At 36.7% G+C, this 20,496-nt stretch overlaps 1 non-coding gene across 1 annotated transcript; it reads right to left on the bottom strand.

Moving 5' to 3' along the window:
- Nucleotides 1–402: 402 nt before the first annotated feature.
- On the bottom strand, nt 403–506 carry LOC143407687 (U6 spliceosomal RNA). The gene has a single exon (XR_013092428.1). It is a non-coding gene; the product is annotated as a U6 spliceosomal RNA (small nuclear RNA).
- Nucleotides 507–20,496: the final 19,990 nt, after the last annotated feature.

Below are 20,496 nucleotides of genomic sequence, written 5' to 3'. Positions count from 1 at the left end.
CTTTTAGTTCTCATTTAATATGTGTAGTATTATTATATATTAAAATGAATATAATTTTAGTTAATATAGTGTATTAAATCAGAATTAAATTAGTAAACAGGACATAAGTTATTGTGACTTTTAGTTTTGGAGAAAATATTTGGCAAAAGAAGGAACTACTAGGTACTATAATAAGACCTTGAGAATTTCTGAATTATTTCACTGAAGGCATATGAAGTCAAAAGTAGAATCAAAGCCAATACCATAAGCTTCTCTTTAATAAGACCTAAATAACTAGAACTGTTAGTAGTCATAGATAATGATAACTTAGGTTCCTGTGGAAGGCCCTAAGAATCTGTACAAAGAAGGTGCCTTCTGAATGACAGAACAGTAAAATCATGTTTCATTTAGGCTATTCTTTTTTTAAATATGGAATGCTTTATGAATTTGCATGTCATCCTTGTGTGGGGGCTATGGTAATCTCTGAATCATTCCAATTTTAGTATATATGTTGCCGAAGCAAGCACTTGATTTAGTCTTAATATTAAGATCATCATAATTCTATTTCTTTGAAATGTAACTCAGAAATAAAAGTTTCATATGTGTGGCAATTTCTTTTGTTGTTACTCAGAATATTCAATTAATCTAGATGTTTCAATATCCTGAAATTCTTTAAAAAGTTTCTTTTAAGTTTAACAAGGAAATAAGATAGCCAGTAGAGAGGAAGAAAGATGATCTTTGCCTATCTGGTATTATAAGGAAGAATTCTGTTTGTTCTCATTCTTGAGTGTATTAATATTAATATTGGCTTAAAGTGTACCACACAATTTTATTATCATCTTTTCAACTTTTCCTAATAAACATCATATAACTAAGCATTTAGACATTGTCTTAAATTTTGATTCCATGAACATAGTATTTTCAATATGTATGTTATAAATGTATTTTAAATTGTTAAAGTACAGTTTAGATATTTTACACAAGGAAAAATACTCCTCAGTAAATACAAGTAATTTGCCAAGACACCATAAACATTCATTGGTACACGTTTATGGCACTCCATTTAATGAGTTAACAATTTAATGCCATTAATTGTTTTTTAACAGTTTTACAAATTTCTTCAGAGCTAATCCTCTCTATTTTTTCATATCTCTCAGCCAGGCATGTTGGCACATGCCTATAATCCATCTTAAAACATCTCTCAGCCAGGTATGGTGGCACACGCCTATAATCCCTATTTGGGGGGCCACAGCAGAAAAATTGCAGGTTTAAGGCCAGTCTGGGCAACTTAAGCAAGACTCTGTCTCAAGATAAAAAAATAAATAAATAAAGGGTTAGGGATGTAGGTCATTTAATAGAGTGCCTCTGGGTTCAATCCCCACTATTGGAAACAAACAAACAAAAAAACTTCTCTCTAATCTAAAAACTTTAGAGGTCCCTATTGAAAATTTTTTAAAACTTATATGTATGCTTTGCTTGGAGTTCTAAAAATATTTAATGCATCTTCAATTTTTCCATTATTAACCATTAAGTTTTTTAATATTTATATACATCAACATTAGAATATTTATTTTGACAGACACCAAAGGAAGCAAGAAAATGCACAGTTAAGCCAGAAAGGTACTATATTATCCAATACTCAGACATCACAGGATATGTTCAGAGAACCAGTAAATCAGCACTCTGTTGTGTAAGATGACATATTGTTGGCTTCCAAAATTAACAAGAATATTTTTGCTGCCTACTGGCTTGCACCAGTCTTAATACAATTTGTGTTGCTGTTGTTGTTGTTTTGAAGGGCAGGGGGCAAAAGGACATAAAATACCTTATGTATTTCAATAAGTACTTGTGAGAGTTCATGATGCATTAAATACTTTTAGATGGGTGATCTTAGGTAAGAAAACACTCAGAAATTGCAATTTCTCCATTTTCTTTCCAGTTCTCTACTCCCTAACTATCTCAACCTCTTTGCTCATTTGGGATAGCTTCTCTGTTCTACTCCTCTTGCCCAATCTGCGTTTTTAAAGAGGCATTTTAGGGCTGGGGATGTGGCTGAAGCGGTGGCGAGCTCGCCTGGCATGCATGCGGCCCGGGTTCGATCCTCAGCACCATATACAAACAAAGATGTTGTGTCTGCCGAAATCTAAAAAATAAATGTTAAGAAAATTCTCTCTTTCTCGCTCTCTCTCCCTCTCTCTTTAAAAAAATAAATAAATAAATAAAAATAAAGAGGCATTTTGAAAGTAGATTAGTGAAGATACACTCTGACTCAGTTGTACTGCTTCTTACATGGGACCCATAGGTTGGGAGTTTCCCTTGGCTTTTCACACATATAGCCACAGCTCCATTTTGGAGACGTACAATTGACCCTTGACACAGAGTTACTGGAGTCACTCTGCAGCTTTATAAAAATGTTCCGTTTATGTCTTAGAATGTGTTCCCTATATAATAAGTATTATTCCAAAATATGGAACATTTCTAAACCATAGAAAAAAACCCAAAATCTCATTTCAAATGCCGCATAGCCAGGTCACTATGTGGCACTGCCTGTTTGCTAAATGAAATAAAGTTTTTCAGAGTTACATAAACTCAATCTCAATGTCCATGCATATACATTCTAAATATTAATAATAATACCATCTGTGGCTTCAGTTAACAGCAGTGGAGCATGGACATCTCACTCTGCAGCATCCATTGGCCATTTGTTTCACAGGACTCAAATTTCTCTTTGAGAATGTTAGATTTCTGAACAAGAGCAGTAATTCTTAGCTCCATGCCCCTCGTTTACCCCCAAAGGGGTCAAAGGGTAGTACATACTTTGAGGTCAATTACTCTGTCTCTTTGGTTTAGAAGGACCTTAGTTATGTACTCTTCAATACACAAAAGATAAGAGTTTTGTCATCCAAGATTAGAGATCACATGGTGAGAGATTCCAGCCCTGTTGAGTTCCTTTTCCACGTGATATGACTACACAAGGCACAGACTCAAGTTCACCAGGCAAAAGACTGCTGGAATATTGCCAATTGCCTTTAGCTGACTTTCTCTTCTGGAAGCCAGGGGGAACTTAGACATGGCACAGGTTAGAAAGCCTGGATTAAAATGTCACACACTGCTAGCTGATGATGTGGGGCAAGTTAATTAAACTTAAGTTTCTCCTCTTTAAATTACAGTTAATAATAACATCTGCTTCATAGGGCTTAAATGAGAAAATGAACTTCAATGTTGAGTACATGGTTAGCACTCAGTAAGTATTGGTTATTATTCATTCATCCATTCCCTCACTCATTCAACAAACATTGAGCACCTACTAAAACACATTTTATGGATGGAAAAACAGAGGCACAAAAATATTGGGCAGTAATCCAGGTATGGTGGTGCACTCCTATAAACCCAGCTACTCCAGAGGCAAAGGCAAGAAGTCACAAGTTCTTGGCCAGCCTGGGCAACTTAGTAGACCCTGTCTCAAAAAAAGGGTGGGGGTGCTAGGGATGTACCTCAGTAGTAGAGTACCCCGGGTTCAATCCTCAGTACCATAACAAAAAAAAAAAAAAAAAGAAAGGAAGGAAGGAAAGAAGGGATGGATGGATATTAGGCAGTTATATGAAGTAATATTGTGAAATATGTGTTTGGTCCTGTTCCCACTTCCTGGAATACAACTCCCCAAATCCTTGGAACCTTCAAACTGACAAATATCTTTCTGTATACTAATGGTTGACACATGACTTCAGGGTGTGGTCACCAGAAATACTAAGGCAGAATTTAGAGAATTGGGACTTTTAGCTCCAATCCCAAATCTCTGAAGCCTAGAAAGGGAGTGAGGTTAAGTCAATCACCAACAGCCAATGATTTAAACAATAATGCCTACATAGTCAAGCTTGGTGCCCCTTTTCCTACATCTTCCCTTATTCATCTCTTTATTTGATCATTTGTAATATGTTTTATAATAAGCTGGGAAATATATTTTCCGGAGTTCAATGAGACACTCTAGCATATTAATTAGGTGCAAGAAGGGGGTTGTGGGAATCTCAGTTTAGAGTCTGTCAGAAGCACAGCTAAAATAACCTACAACCTTGAGCTTGTGATTGGCATCTAAAATTGGGATGGGGGCAGTCTTGGGGGCCTCAACTTGTGGGAACTGATGCTGTGTCCAGGAGGACAGCATCAGAACTGAACTGAACTAGAACACACCCAGTTGGTCTTTACCACTGAAGGATTTTTAGATGGGTGATCTTAGGTGGTGTTGTGGGAAACACCACACACATATAAAGTCACAGAAGTATTTTTGTGTTGTGAAAATATAGAAGAAACCAAATTTGTTATTCCCATATTTTCACAAAGTCACCACTAACATAGGACTGGTTCACAGTCCTAAAGTGAAGTTAACTTTTATCTCTCCAGGCTAAGTTGGTTTTCTTAAAGATATTAAGAACCCAACTTGGGGCTGGGAAGTGGCTCAAGTGGTAGCGTGCTCGCCTAGCATGCATGAGGCACTGGGTTCGAGTCTCAGCACCACATTAAAATAAAATAAAGATATTGAAAAAAAAAAAACACCACTACAATTTAAAAAAAAAAAAAGAACTCAACTTGCATTGGGAAACAGCCAAAAGCATCTTAAAAATAAAACATTTTCAGGAAACATGAATTTCTTTCTTTGGTTTTCTGAAGGATATGATTTCAAATATATCTGTAGTTTTTTATGGAAAAAAAATAAAATTGAGGTGTAAATGTGATGGCTACCACCACACAGAAAGCCAAAAAATTCTTAAAATACACAAAAATTTACCTCCTTGCTTTACCTATGTCTTGGGGGCGGCGGGGGGGGGGAGGGGAAGCCTTTCATAAAGTAAGGTTCTAGGATTTTTATTTTTTTAAATGCACATATTGTCTTTATTTTTTCAAATAATGGGAACCTTATAAATTTTAACCAAGACTAAGGACAAATAATGATTAAGGGCAAAAGGAGAAAGGAGCCCTTTGGATTCATTATTTTCTCAAATAAGTAGTTATGGCCAAAGATTGCCTAACAGGGTGAAATTATTGCATTTAATAGATTAGCCCACATCCTCCCTATCAAATGCTGATAACAGACTCCCGATAAAGCAAATATCACTCAAATCTTGAATTTCTATAGCACTACTACTGAATTAAAGTTTTCAATCTCTGTAAATACAAAATGATATAACAGATAAAAGTCTCTAATATGAGATCAAAGTAAATAAAAATATTTTACATATTCTAATAAAAATTGAAAAAATGATTTGTCTTGTACAATAGCACAAAAATATGTCTATGTTAAAAAGTGATAATAAATAAATAGTGCTCAGAAAAAACTTCTTTGTCTATCTGGGACCAATGAAATAATGAGAGTTTTTCTCACTGGGAAAAAAAAAAGAAATTATATTAAAGCTGACAAAATAATTCAACTATTTTAATTGATGTTCTATAAATGGATTCTCCAAGCACCTTTAACTAGAATACTGAGGTTTGATGAGATGGAGTAGACCTACATTTTAGTGGCATGAATATTTTAAAATGCTGAAACCTGATTTTTCCTGAACTCATTTATTTGAAAACTGAACCAAAATCAATATGAAAATAAAATTTCAAATAATCAGGAGTCAAAATGTGAATTTTGAATGACATGAGTTCCGTCAGTTGATGATAATTTCTTTAGCCCAGATTAAAACCTCTTTATTGCCTCGGTTCCATGATGTTGCATTTCTGGTACATGTAATTTATTAGAAGAAGAGCAATATAGTCCTGGTCTGTGAAGTGCATTTAAAATTTGCTCTGCTCTAAGATATAACCTTGAAATAGGAGAGCAGGGATGAATATCATTACAAATGACATGATTTTTTACACAGAACTGGCATTTGACAGTATCATTTACAAAAATGGTGAATCTCTTAATCCATGTAATTCCTGGAGTATCTTTCTGTTGGATTTACCAGTTTGGGGTCACATTATAACATAGCCTCAAGCTTAGTATTCCTTTTTTTTTTTTTTTTTTTAATCTCCTGCCTCCCCAGTACCACATCAGTTTTGAAGCTAGTCAAAGTTAAGAATTCTCTCATTTTTTGTGGGGAGGGGTGTACTGGATATTGAACCTAAGCACATTTTACCTTAAAGTCAAGTACAGCCCTTTTTATTTTGAGACAACATCTCCCTCAGTTGCCCAGGCTGTCCTCAAACTTGCAATCCTCTTGCCTCAGACTCTTAATCACCAGCGATTGCAGGCATGTAGCACTGCAACTGGCTAATTTATTGTTTTGTGTGGGGGGTGGGGAGGGGGTACTGAAGAATCAAACCCTTGTGTTTGATGTAGTTTGTACCACTAAGCTACATCCCAAGCCTAGAATTCTTATTATCGAATGAGTGGATTCAAGACAAATCCACTCATTCGTTCCCACATGTTTATAGCATGCATATGATGTGCCAGCAAGGAAATGTGATGGACTCTGCTCTCACATAGTTTAGTGTCTAGTGCAGGAACCAGACATTTAACAAATAATCCTAAAATTAAGTGTATAAAGGTGATAAGCATTATGAAGGAAAACTATACAGTGCCATGAGCTAAAACGGGACTTTTTAAATCTAAATTGGGAGATCTGGGAAAGTCTCTCTGCAGACCTGACATCTAAGATGAGGATTAAAGAAAATATGTTAACTTGGCACAAAGTGGAACAATGCAATAGCATTTGCCTTTGTCTCCCTCTGCTCCTCTTTGCCCAGATATTCCTTACATACATAGTATATCCACAGGTTTGTCTGGTATACAGCCTGCCCTCACCTCATAAATTTGGCCCTGATTAGTCCAAGTAAGTGTCCTTGCTGTGGCAACTGGTTCAAAGACAGAATGACCTCAGCCATTCAGCACATGACAATTTTACAAGTTATAGTAACTGGTTCATGAATGGGCATGTGACCCAAGCTGGGTCAACCAGAGTGAAACTCAGGGATTCTGTTGAAACATAGAGAAGGAGTTACTTTTTCCTTCTTGAATGTAAATAAAGACTTGCATCATGGAAGCCAGCAGCATCCAACTTGCTACCAAAGAGAAAAACCAGCTTGCTGGAGAAGATAGAATCAGAAAAATCACAGTGAAACAGAACCCTGATGGCATTATGAACCAAAACCTGAGCTGCCCTCTGTTTTTTTCAACTTCAGTTTTCTGTTAATGGCCACCAAAGCATTCTGTTATTGGCAAAGGGATTTCTAGGTAAGGAAACTAGCCTGTGTGAAAAGTCTTTAAGTAGAAAAATGTGATAAAAAAATGTGATAGAATTCTGGATACTACTTGTCCCTCACACAGTTGCATTCCTTTGGCCTCCTAACAATACTGGGCTCCTGGCCAACTCCAGAATTGTGTGCATGCTGTTCTCTCTGTCTTTGGTATTTTTTCTATCAGCAGTCTGCTTGTCAACTACCCAGTCTTCAAAGTCTTACTTAAGTACTTCTGCCTTTTCCACAAGCCTTCTGCAACAACCCTTACCATAAGGATGCCCCCCTTCTCATTATTAACTGCAGTCATTTTTAAAAATAAGTTCTATTTCAGCATCTGCTATTATCATTCACCATCCCCTAACCTGTTCTCCAGTGCACTTTTGCACCCATGTGCCTTTTCCAAGCATACTCCCTCAGTCTGGAATGAACTTCTTAGAACCTAGATCATCCATTGACTATTAAAAGAAACAATTTTTAAATGATACTTGTTAAAGCATGGTAAGAAAGACTTTATTTATGTCCATCATTTTATGTGCAGGAACCTGTTAGAGTCTGTAAACAAGTCAAGATGGCGCCTGGCATTTTGCGAGAGGGAGTGGTTTGTGAAGTAACTCCAGCGAGCCATTAAGTGTGGAGATTCCTTATTGGTTGGCTGCTGTATCTAGTTTATGTTAATTAGATAAGCTGTGTGGAATGTATATATACCCCTCCTGTCCTACAATAAATGGCTCCCACTCCTGCTGTATCAATGTACACAAGTTGTTCGTCACCCCCAGGTTATTTTGCTGCAGCCGGACTGCAGCAGGAACCACTGCAACAGGACCTTGCAATGGGAGAGAGATTGGGCTCAACCCTGAATACATCATAAACATGAGAAAATTTATAATTAAGGAACAATGTAGGGGGTCAGTGAGTATAAAATTACTAATAGGAAATCTCAGGGGTAAGGGCAACCTAACAGGATTCTTGCTGAGAACCCACCAGAATGATGGGACATCACCTGGGAGATGATAGAGGATGAGAAATCTGAGCAGATGTCAAGGATGGTCAGATATTGAGGATAGGGAATTCTGGCTAAACTGCCTTAGCAGGGTTCTTTTCCTAAAACTGAATTTTACAAGGAGGTGCACACATGGGCCTAGGAGAAACTTCAGAAGCCTACCTAAATTTTGACCAAGCATGGTCAACATCCTATATACATTCAAACATCTATAACACCACCTCCCCTGGAAAGTCTACTAATTCCCCAGTAGGATCTGAGCATGTTTGTGTCCCACTAGAATGTATTGAATTGAGAACAGGGACCATCTTATATTCAACTTCAAGTGTCCACAGCATGCCTATAACAGAGTGAATGTTAAAGACAAATATTTATTAAATGAATAAGTGTTTGGTTGAATAGGTGAATGGATGATAAATAGATGATCAGGTGGCAATAGATAGTTAGGTAGGTAGATAGATAGATAGATAGATAGATAGATAGATAGATAGAAGTTGATATTTATAAATATTTATAGATATTTATAGACATCTAATTTTTTTAAATCCTCTTACTACCAAGCAGGACATACATACATGTTGTAGAAACTTATATATGAATTCATTGAATGAAAAAAAATTGTGCATGAGATGCAAGAATTTAAAATAACCAGGATGTGAATCAAAGCAAATGTTGTCTGATGTTTTTCATTTTTTAACCAAGAAGCTATAGAATGTCATTTAATCACTTTTCCTTTAATGCCAAAAGTTAAGCACATTCTTTGCCCAAGAATCAGTCATCAGAGCCAATCATCAGTCACTAATGTACAAGCTAATGGAAACCAGAAATGCTGTTCCTGTTGTTAAGCATTAATTTTGGTGAATTGCATTTGAAAACAAACAACTTTAGCTGTAAATACTAGACTGAAAGAACCACTGAAGACCAGTGTTTACTTCCCTATGAAATGCTCTTTTGAAATGGCAAATAGACTCTTGTGTAGAAAATGTCTTTCAATGCATCCAACTGGATATAGAACTACTTTATATTTTTCTGTAGAGTTAGTAGTCTCAGCTTTTTTAGTTAGGCTAAGGTTTTTGGTGCCACTTATACAATGTTAGTAAGAATTTAACTGGTACAAACTGTTTGAAAAACAACTTGATATTATCAAAATATAAACTATGTGTAAGCTTTGATGTATTAAGTCCACATGTAGAAATACTTTCCAAATAAAAACTCACATTAGAGAACAAAAAAATATGTACAAAATATGTTTGATGCCAGACCAGAGACAGCTCAGTGGTAGAGGGCTTGCCTAACATGTGCAAGGCCCTGAGTTTTGTGTGTATATATATACACACTTTTTTGAATATTTCAAAATTTTCATCTGAAGAGGGCATACAAAATACTATATAGAGTTCTACTTCTGCTTTAATCTGGAAAACTTCAAGAGAACATCACTCCAATCCTAACAACTTGTTCTTATCTTTACAACTATTCTGAGACTGTATATACATATAATCATACAGGATCAGCTTTTATCACTCAGTAAATCTCCTTGAGATCTACTCATAATCTGCACACTTTCTGAAAGTCAGGTTATCTACAAAAATCACTATTTTTCTTGAAACCATCAGAAATCTGAGACAGAAGTCAACTAAATGAGTTAATTCCAAGAGTAACAAACCAACTCAAGGAAAAATGGGAATGTGTGAATTTTTTACCTTTAGCACAGCACAGGAGGGTCGTTGCCTGTAGGCCTGAATCCCCAAAGAAGGCTCTCAAATGTCTTCTACTTTTTCCTAGATCTATCTGGTGATCACCTGGTGGATAAGAGCTTGAAATTCCTTGGAAAAGTCTGCGGGTCCCATTTATTGTAAACAGACACTCTAGCCCATATTCAGTCCTTAAGAATTTGATTAAAAGTTTAGCTCTTTTCTTCTTACCTACCTTAATGATCAATTATCATTATTTTTTAAATTAATTTATTTATTTTACTATAGAATGCATTTTGACATACAGCACACAAATGGAACACAACTTCTCATTCCTCTGGTTGTACATGGTTTAGGATCACTCCATAGTGTAATCATACATGCATATAGGGAAATAATGTCTGTCTCTTTTTACTGTCCTTCCCATCCCCACAACCCCACCCCTCCCCTTACTCCCCTCAACACAAACCAAAGTTCCTTCATTCTTCCCTATCCCCCCACTCTCATTCTTCTTAATATTGTATCAGAGAGAAATTAGATGACACATAGCTTATCCCCAAGCAAGGGCATTCAGGCAGTTAATGATAGATCCAAGATTAAAAACTAGTCCTTCTTCCTCACCCCATTATTATAAAGTAGATTGCTTGGGTGATTCTTAAAAATTATGTAATTGTGCTTATCTCTACATCATAATTAAAAAGCTCTAAAATGTGTACAAATGTTATAGTGAAGCCTTTTTTATTTTTATTTATTTATTTATTTGGTACCAGGGTTTGAATCCAGGGGCATTTAACCACTGAGTCACATCTCCAGCCTTTTTTATTTTTTTATTTAGAGACAGGGTCTTGCTGAGTTGCTTAGGGCCTCAGTAAGTTTCTGGCACTAGCTTTGAACTTGCAATCCTCCTCCTGCCTTAGCCTGCTGGGTCACTGGGATCACAGGCATGTGCCAGCAAAGTCTTAAAAGAAGCTGTGTTAATCCAGAATTATAGCAGTATTTCTTATTATTGTTATTGCTATTCAAGCAACTGAATTGTTTTTGTTAATTGCCGCAGCCTGGCTGGCTGGGCAAAATAAGCTGGGGGGTGACGAAAAACTTGTGTAGATTGATAAAGCAGGCGAGGGAGCCCTTTATTGTAGGACAGGAGCGATATTTATACATTCCACACAGCTTATCTTAATTAGCATAAACTAGATACAGCAGTCAACCAATAAGGAATCTCCACACTTAATGGCTCACTGGCGTTACTTCACAAACCACTCCCTCTGGCATTTTGCCAGGCGCCATCCAGACTTGTTTACAGACTCTAACAGTTAATTTTAATATTAATACTTTGATAGATTAAAAATGGCCACAAATTTTTTATTACTCCTTCCCTAGAATCTAGGTTGACCTTATGAGCTACATTACCTATATAGAATATGGCATAGTGAAGTCCTGGGACTTCAGAAGCAAAGTCATAAGAGGTCTTACAATTTCCACTTGAATTTCTGAAATCCTTTCTCTGAAAACCCTGGACTGTCATGTAGGAAATTTGAATATACAGCTTAATATGTATACAACTGCAACAACAATAGCAACAACAACAAAATCCAAATAAGAAATAGGAAACGGGTTCTAAATTCTAAAGAAGGCATCATACTAATAAGCACATGAAAAGGTACTTAACATTACAAATCAGTAGGGAAACACATATTGCTGGTGGGAATGTAAAATCATACAGGCATTATGAAAAACATTTTTGGGTTTCTTAAAAAAGCTAAACCTAGAATTACCAACAATTCTACTCCTAGGAATATACACTCAGAGTAATGACAGCAGGGCAACATTATCTCCAATAGCCAAAAAGTGGAAACACCAAAGTGTTCATCAACAGATGAGTGAATAAACAAAATATAACAGATACATATAATGGAATATTATTCAACCACAAAAAGGAATTAAGTCCTGATACATGCTACAACATGGATAAACCTTGATGACATTATGCTAGATGGGATAAGCCAGACACAAAAGGATGAAGACTTTATAGTTCCACTTATATGAGGTACCTGCAATAGGGAATTCATGGAGGTGTAAAGGAGATTAGAGGTAACAAGAGCTGGGGAGGGCAAAAATGGGGAGTAATTCCTTAATGGTTACAGAATTTCTGGTTAAATAATGAAAAGGTTTTGAAATAGATGATTGTGTGATGTAATTATTGACACTGAACTGAAACATAAAAGTGGCTGAAATAGTAAATTTTATGAAATGTATATTTTACCATACAATTAAAAAAAAACAAGAAGAAATTGACAAACTATATCATATTTTTTTAAAGAAGAAGAAAAACATCCTAAAACCCTAAGGCCAGCATGCCAGAAAGATTACATGTTGGTAACATGTCTGTTTGCAGTTGCTACTAATCTTGGCCTGTACAGGGGCCAGATGTGAATGAAGCTGTATTAGGCTCTCTAAGAAAAAGCCAAACTTCCATCTGATTACTGCTGAGTCACTTCAAGTGATGTCTCTTGGCACTGAGGAATCACCTATGTAAGCCCAATTTGCCCCTCAAAATCATAAGAGATATTAAAATACTTGCTGTTTTGAGCTGCTAGGTTTTGGAATAATCATCATACAGCAATAGATAATCATGCTCCTTCTACTTTCTGCAAATGGGTCAACCTGATGGTTATTAAGTATCTAGAAGAGTGGTAAGCATTAGGCATGCTCAATTAGGCTAGAGAAATATTTGGATAGTGTATGACACAAGACCCCCTCACCTAGGACAAAACAAACTGCTGGTATTCTAGGTTGCTAGTAAATATTCTGGACAAATAAAGGTCAATTCATTCTTAAATCAAAAATGTTTGCAGATGGTACTTTGTTTTCATTAAAAATGAAATTATTAGCCAGGTGCAATGGTACATACCTGTAATCCCACTGGCTTGGGAGGCTGAGACAGGAGGATTGCAAGTTCAAAGCCAGCCTCAACAATGGTGAGGTGCTAAGCAACTCAGTGAGACCCTGTTTCTAAATAAAAAATAAAAATGGGCTTGTGATGTGGCTCAGTGGTCAAGTGCCCCTGAGTTCGATCCCCGGTACCAAAAGAAGAAAAAAAATATATATATATGTATATATATATATAATTTATATTAAGTCCCAAAGGGGAAAATATAATATTATAAAAAGTAAGATTATTTCCTTTAATAAAATGACAAAGAAGAATATGATATTATTTTTACACTCACACACGCAATTTGGTGATATTTTATATACAGAATTATAATGGCTATTTTTTAATATTTTGTACTAAAATTGGAAGGTGAGAAGGTTTCACAGTGCTTATGTGCATGATCTCTCTCACAGAACAGGGTAGAGGAGAGTGTGGCTGCAGAGTCGCTAGACCTCTGGAGACCAAGCAGGAAGCAGGTTTGATTTTATTGTGCAGTTACCATGCATATACTTAGGAAGTAGCTAAGCAGATTACAGGCAGCCACCAATGCAATGTCTACTAATTGTCCCTGCAGAGACCAATCCAGGAGTGGGCCATGGAGCAAGCGCAGGGACTGCAACACATGGCCTCAGGCCCAGGGCTGTGCCTAAGGGGTAAGCCTGCTGATCCTGCACCTAGACCGAGGGGAGTGGTCTGCCACTCAGATGCCCTTAATATATGCCATGTATGCAGTACTCCATGCACTTGCCCCACACCTATGAACTAGGGGCTGCTCCTCAGTGCCCAAGAGAGAGGGGTGGTACCTTGAGGTCTTTGGTCATTTCTTCCACCCCATGCATAGCAATAGGAAAGGTGAGCTCTCTAGAAGTCAGCTTCCTCATTCACAGAAAGGAAATTAAGGAGTTTTGCTACTTTTAGTTGCACACTGGAATCAGCAACCTAACATATTTAAAATCTTCTCACACAGACCACACTCCAGGCCAACTATATCAGAATTTTTGGGGGAGAGACACAGGCCTCAGAACTTTTTTAAATTCCCTAATACTAGGGTGTAACTCCATGGTAGAGCTCCAAAGAAACAAAAATAAAAATCCCCAACACTGCCAAAAGAAACAAGTGTGTGATGTGAATATGGAGAAACAAAAGAAAGCAAGGACACATGTGACCTTGCAAGGACTGCTTTGTCTTAGAGAACAGAGGCTTAAAGAGAAAGGTAGATTAAAACCTACAAGAAAAGAAAGCCCAGCATGCTAAAGGAAAGAGAAGTGTCCCAACACCCTTCCTGCTTATTCTTCCAATATCATGCACAACCGGGTCCACCTTATCACTTCCTGGTTGACACTAACTTAATCAACTTTTCTGTTCAAGCCAAACTGGACTTAGTCAATGATGGACTGTCTGTATGCTAAGTGTATCCCTGTGTAACTGATTGGGTAATGCCCAAAGTTGAGAAATTGGGGAAGAATCTGAAGATCAACAAGGATCCGAGATTGGAATGATTCCCATGCACACACAGGAACCTGTGCAGATGACTGCTTAGTGCAGAGAGTAACTCAGCATACGTGTTGTATTGTTAAGGTCTGTAAACAAGTCAAGATGGCACCTGGCATTTTGCCAGAGAAATGTTAGAGTCTGTAAACAAGTCTGCATGGTGCCTAACAAAATGCCAGAGGGAGTGATTTATGAAGTAACAAAAGCAAGCCATTAAGTGTGGAGATTCCTTATTGACTGCTGTATCTATTTTATGCTAATTAGATAAGCTATGTAAAATGTATAAATACCACTCCTGTCCTACAATAAACGGCTTCCACTCCTGCTATATCAACGTACACAAGTCATTCGTCACCCCCCGGTTATTTTGCCCAGCCAGCCGGGCTGCGGCATTGTATCATGGCCATGGTTGATCAGGACTGAAAGATACTTGGAGTATCTTGTATATTTCTAAACCTAGGCACATGGAATGATGCCTAATGATTATGGAGCCCCACTCAGTTCCAATTCTTACAAGACTAAGTTCTTCCACCTTCCCTTGACCAACTTTCTCTGTTGCCAGTTCATTAAACATGTTATATAGCATGAATTATTATTCTGTTCACTCATTTGTGCTATTATGAACTGAATATAGCTGAATATGCTCTCCCTTTTCTTAAAAAAAATGAAATTTTACTTAATTGCCCAGGGTGGCCTTGAACTCTGGATCCTACTACTATTTTCCTGAGTAGGTGGAATTACAAGTGTGTGCCTGTAATCACACCTGACTATTGATGCTGTTTTAAAAATATTTTGTCTCACTTAAAATTTTGTTACATCTTGAGGCTGAGGCTGGGTCTGGGGCTCAGCAGTAGAGCACTCACGTAGCATGTGCAAGGTCCTGGGTTCTATCCTCAGAACCACATAAAAATAAATAAATAAAATAAAGATATTGTGTCCGACTACAACAACAAAAAAATATATATATATTTTTTAAAAGTTTGTTGCATCTTTTTTATAAATCAGATGCTCTGTTGGTTGCTCCCATTTAAAAAAAAATCCAATACTTTCCAATACAAAGTCAAAGTTGAGAACCACTGAAATGGAGGAGTGAGGCATGGAAAAATCTTTAAAGTCCCCATCCAGCTCTAAAAATTATATAATCTAATACTCCCAAAAGCTACATTTCTTCAATAATATTGATCATATGCTGTGTTCCAGGCACTCTGCTTGACACTAGAAATACCAAGAGGAGTTCAGCATTCTAAATAGTGTGGGGGAGGGGAATAGATCTCATGAAAGTATAGACAGTATGCAACCCCTTCTTTTTATTTTTCAGCGCTGGGGATCAAGCCCAGGACCTTATAATGCTGAGCAAGTGCTCTACCATTGAGCTGTATCCTCAGCCCAGCATTCAGTCCTACTTCAATGGAAGAAATGAAGTGGTTAGTTCTTATAGGTGGGAAAGAAATTCAGAGAATAACTTGAGCCAGATCTTCAAGGATAATTTGCTACTTAATAACAATAAGTCAAGCAGGTTGTGGTAGCACACACCTGTAATCCCAGTAAGGTTGAAGCAAGGATAGAAAGTTTGAGGTCAGCCTCAACAACTTAGAAAGGCCTTCAGCTTAGTGAGACCCTGTCTCAAAATTAAAAACAAACAAACAAACAAACAAAAAAACAATTTTAAGGGCTGGGGATGTAGCTCAGTTGGGTTCAATCCCCAGTACCAAAAATAAATAAATTAATAAAAAACAACAGTAGGGCAGAGGTAGTGGAGGATGAGGGAAGAGATGAGGGAAGAATATCTGCAGAAGTCCAATACCCTGGTGTCTAACATTTACATATCAAGTTGTTGCTATGATAAATGGGAACCTCCTTTTTGTAACAACTGAACCACTTCCCTGAAACAGCTTTGGTTATGAAGAAGGAAATGCCTCAAAGGCAATGCGATAATGCAATAAATAACGACTCCCATTTATGAGGTGGTTCTATGGGCCACCCTGAGCTAAGCACTGATGTTACAAGTTCAGTGACTTCTGATCACACATGCAAGCTGCCTTGGAATATTCAAAAGTCATGGTGTGGCAGATGATTTGGGCTTTTTCTATGTGATCCTGGCTTAAAGGTAGGATCAATCAGTCACAAAAAGGCAGATTTCAACTGATCTTAGGGAAAATCCAGCAAAATGGCTATATTCTGATGGATTGAATTACTTCTGGACAAAGTAATTCTCCATTTTTTAACATCTTAGTACTTTTCTTTGTAATAGATCCCAGAACCTCACCAAGCCAATGTGGCACTTAAAGATGCTCCAGTGGGATATGGCTGATACAAGGTTTATAGTCCCTTCTTATGGACACAGAGCAAGACTGGTACCCAGACCGCTCCTTCCAGCTGTCAGCTCCTTGGCAGGGTGGCTTCTTGCCCCCCCACCATTCATCTATGGAGTCAACCAATCCGTGTGCTTTTTTCTCTGAGTACCATGCTTTAACATATATTTTTAACTTCAAATTACAAATAATTTTCTCTCTGGGCACTGCCTCAGTCCCCAATTTATACTTAACATTTTGGGTAATAGCCTGCCATTCATCATCTTAATCAACTTACAGATTTAAACTTCAGTGTATGTTTGTGTGTTCATCTGTACATAAACACATGTAAGTTCTAATACAAATAACTTCCTGTTTCATTATTTTTATATCCTGAACCAGGAGAGAGTAGAAAAGGGAAAGCCTCCAGAGAACTGAAAAGTCTCCTTTTTAGGTCATCATTATACCCCACTTGAAGGAGTCTATAACCTCACAACTTATAGAAATTTTAAAGAGTCTCCAATAGTGGATTGGGTGATTGAATTAGATGAACTGTAATTGGGTTCCCAAGTCTAAGAATCTGATTCTCTGATAATTAACTTGAATTGAAATCACCTTTCAAATGGGACTGTTTTCCACATCTGTCCTTCAGTCACAAGTTATAAATCATCTTGTTTGGCCCACCAGGATCAGTGAATAGGAAAGAATGGAAATTAGAAGACAAATAAAGCCAGGGCTGGGGTTGTGGCTCAGTGGTAGCGCTCTTGTCTAGCATCCGTGAGGCACTGGGTTCAATTCTCAGCACCACATACAAATAAATAAAATAAAGGTCCATCAACAACTAAAAAATATTTTTAAAAAAAGACAAATGAAGCCATTGATTGTTTGTTTGCAGCCAATATACAACATGAGTAAGACTCGATTCCATGCTCAGAAAGTTCATTGTCCAGTGGGGAACATCATTTCCCAATAATGTGACAAAATGATAAAAGAAGGTATGTCTGGTGTGTCATGAAACCCACAGAAGGGACACCCAGCCTATATGGGGGGGTTTAGAATGTAGGATTTGAAATTTATCTGGAGAAAATGATTACTGTGATGGCTCTTAAAATAATAGCATTTACACTGATATGGACAGGGAGATATGAGACATCAGAACAGTGTTGTGTGTGGAAAAGGAAATTTTACTTTAGAACAGAAAATCAAGGCCAGCCTGGCTATGGACGTTCTTGTTAAAATCTACTGAAAGATAGGACTGAAGAGGTAACTCAGTGGTAGAGCACTTGCCTGGCAACAATGAGACCCTGGATTTGATCCCTAGCACTGCAAAGAAATAATCAACAAAAATCTAATTAAAGACATATGTTATTTAAAGACATATGATATGTCTTGAGGAAACATCTAGAAGTGGCATGTCTGAGTCATAAGTACATGTTGACATTATAAAAAACTGCCAAATACATTCTTGAGGTTGCATACATGCATCAAAACTCATCCCAGCTGGATGCACTGGTACACACCTATAATCCCAGCAACTCAGAAGACTGAGGCAGGAGGATAGCAAATTTGAGGGCAGACTCAGCAACTTAGCAAGACCCTGCACAATAAAAATTAAAATAAAATAAAAAGGACTGGGGATGTAGCTCATTGATAAAGTATGCTTTGGTACAATCCCCAGTACCAAAACAAAAACAAAAAAATTTATTCTACTGTACACTTAAAATATGTGTATTTTATTGTAGATAAATTTATCCCAATAAAATTAATTTTAAAACAAGAGGAAAAAAACTGCCAAATAGCTTTCCAAAGTAGTATATGATTATATATGCCCATCAGAAATATATAAAAATTTGCAATGCCTTCATTTCTTCTCAATGTAAGTATTGTCAATCCTTTTCATTTTAGCCTCATGAGTAGTGAAACAAACACAATATATATTTTGGTATCTACTTAAACTTGGGAACATTATATTATTAAGGAAAATTCTAAACATTTACTAATGTATTAGATGAACCCATCACCCAGCTTTGCTAGTTATCAACCAATACCAATCTGGTTTCATCTCTAAATCCATCTATTCTTTCCTCCCATATTTTGAAGAAAATCATAGGAATCATATTATTCCATCAATACATATTTTAGTACATATCTCTAAAATGTAAGGACTTTTTAAGAATCTAACTAAAATCCAACACATTTAAAGAAAAAAATAAAATTGTCTTAATACCAGTAAATATTCATTCAATGTGCAAATTTCCAATAATTTCAAAAATATCTTGAAATTATCTTCAATAATTTCAATATCTTTTTGTGCAATGTTCACTGAAGTCAGAATCCAAATTAGTTACATATTGCAATCAGTTGACTTGTATCTTTTATTTCAAAGGTATCCCCTCCTCTTTTATTCTTTGTAATGTCTTTGTTAAATCAATTTGATTGTTTGTACCTAAAGTTTCCCACAGATTGGATTTTGCGGATACATTATTTAAAACATTCCCTTGTTTTCTGTATGTTCTGTAAATTATTATTTGAATCTATAGTTTAATCATGTTGAAGCTCAAAATTTTTGGCAAAACAACCGGATTCCTGGTATCAAATTCTTCTATGAGGAGGCATATAGTGTCAGCTGTCTCTTTTCTGTTGGCACTGTTGATGCTCAATATCTAGATCATTAATTGGTTTGAAAAAGTGGTGATGTTTCACCTATATTCTGTATGAATTTATGTGTTAGGATACTTCTACAAAGAGAAACTCTCCCTACTAATTGATTATTCCCATGGTATAGTTGATGTGAAGGCACAAGAGCAAAGTAAGTAATTAACAGAATGAAAAGGCGATCTGAAGAGTGGAATAAAATATTTCCAAACCACATACCTGATGAAAGGTTAATTCCAAAAATATGGATAAAATTTCTGCAACTCAGGAGCAAAAAAAAAAAAATGTTTATAATGACAAAAGGCTTGAACAAATAGTCTCTAAAGAAGATACATAAAGCCAGGCACAGTGGTGCACACCTGTAATCCTCAGTAGCTGGGGAGGCTGAGGAAGGAGGATTGTAAATTCAAAACCAACCTCAGCAATTTAGTGGTGTCCTATCCTGTCTTTAAATTAAAAAAAAAAAAAAAAAGCGGGGGGGGGTGTGTGGAAGGATGTTGAACTGTGGTCAAGCACCCCTGGGTTCAATCCCTGGTACCAAAAATATACAAACAAAAAAACACAACAACAAAAAGGAAGATACGTGAATGACCAACAAGTCTATGAAAAGAGACTTACCATCATTAAGATGCAAATCAACTTCATAGATATTATACTTGTGAGGAGGGTTTTTTAAAAAAGATAGTGTTGGGGAGATTGTGGAGAAATTGGAACCCTGGTACAGTCTGTAGGCATGTAAAATGGTTCAGCAGCTATGGGAAACAGTATGGATATTCACACACAAAAAAAATTAAAAATAGCAGGAGTCGAATACAATGGTGCACACCTATAATCCCACAGACTTGGGAGCCTGAGGCCAGAGGATAGCAAATTTGAGGCCAACTTCAGCAACATAGAGAGAATTTGTCTCAAAATAAAAAAGGACAGGGGATGTAGCTCAGAAGTGAAACATCCCTGGGTTCAATCCCCTGTACCAAAAAAAAAAAAAAAAAGGATCAGAAGTTTAAAGCCAACCTCAGCAAATTAGCAAGACACTTTCTCAAAAAAGAAAAGAAAAAAAAAAGGATTGGTGTTGTACTTCAGGAATAAAGAGTCCTTGGATCAATCCTCAGTATAGATAAATAAATAAATCTTTAAAATAAAAATATTTTGAGATAGGGTTTCACTAAGAACACTTGTTCCCTGAACTAAAAAAGAGTAAGGCCAAAATAGAACCAACACATAGGTGGG

This window comes from Callospermophilus lateralis, chromosome 9, assembly GCF_048772815.1.
Source record: "Callospermophilus lateralis isolate mCalLat2 chromosome 9, mCalLat2.hap1, whole genome shotgun sequence".
In the NCBI taxonomy this organism is placed as follows: Eukaryota; Metazoa; Chordata; class Mammalia; order Rodentia; family Sciuridae; genus Callospermophilus; species Callospermophilus lateralis.
Note: the sequence above shows the minus strand (reverse complement) of the source record. Positions and strands in the feature narration are given on the sequence as shown.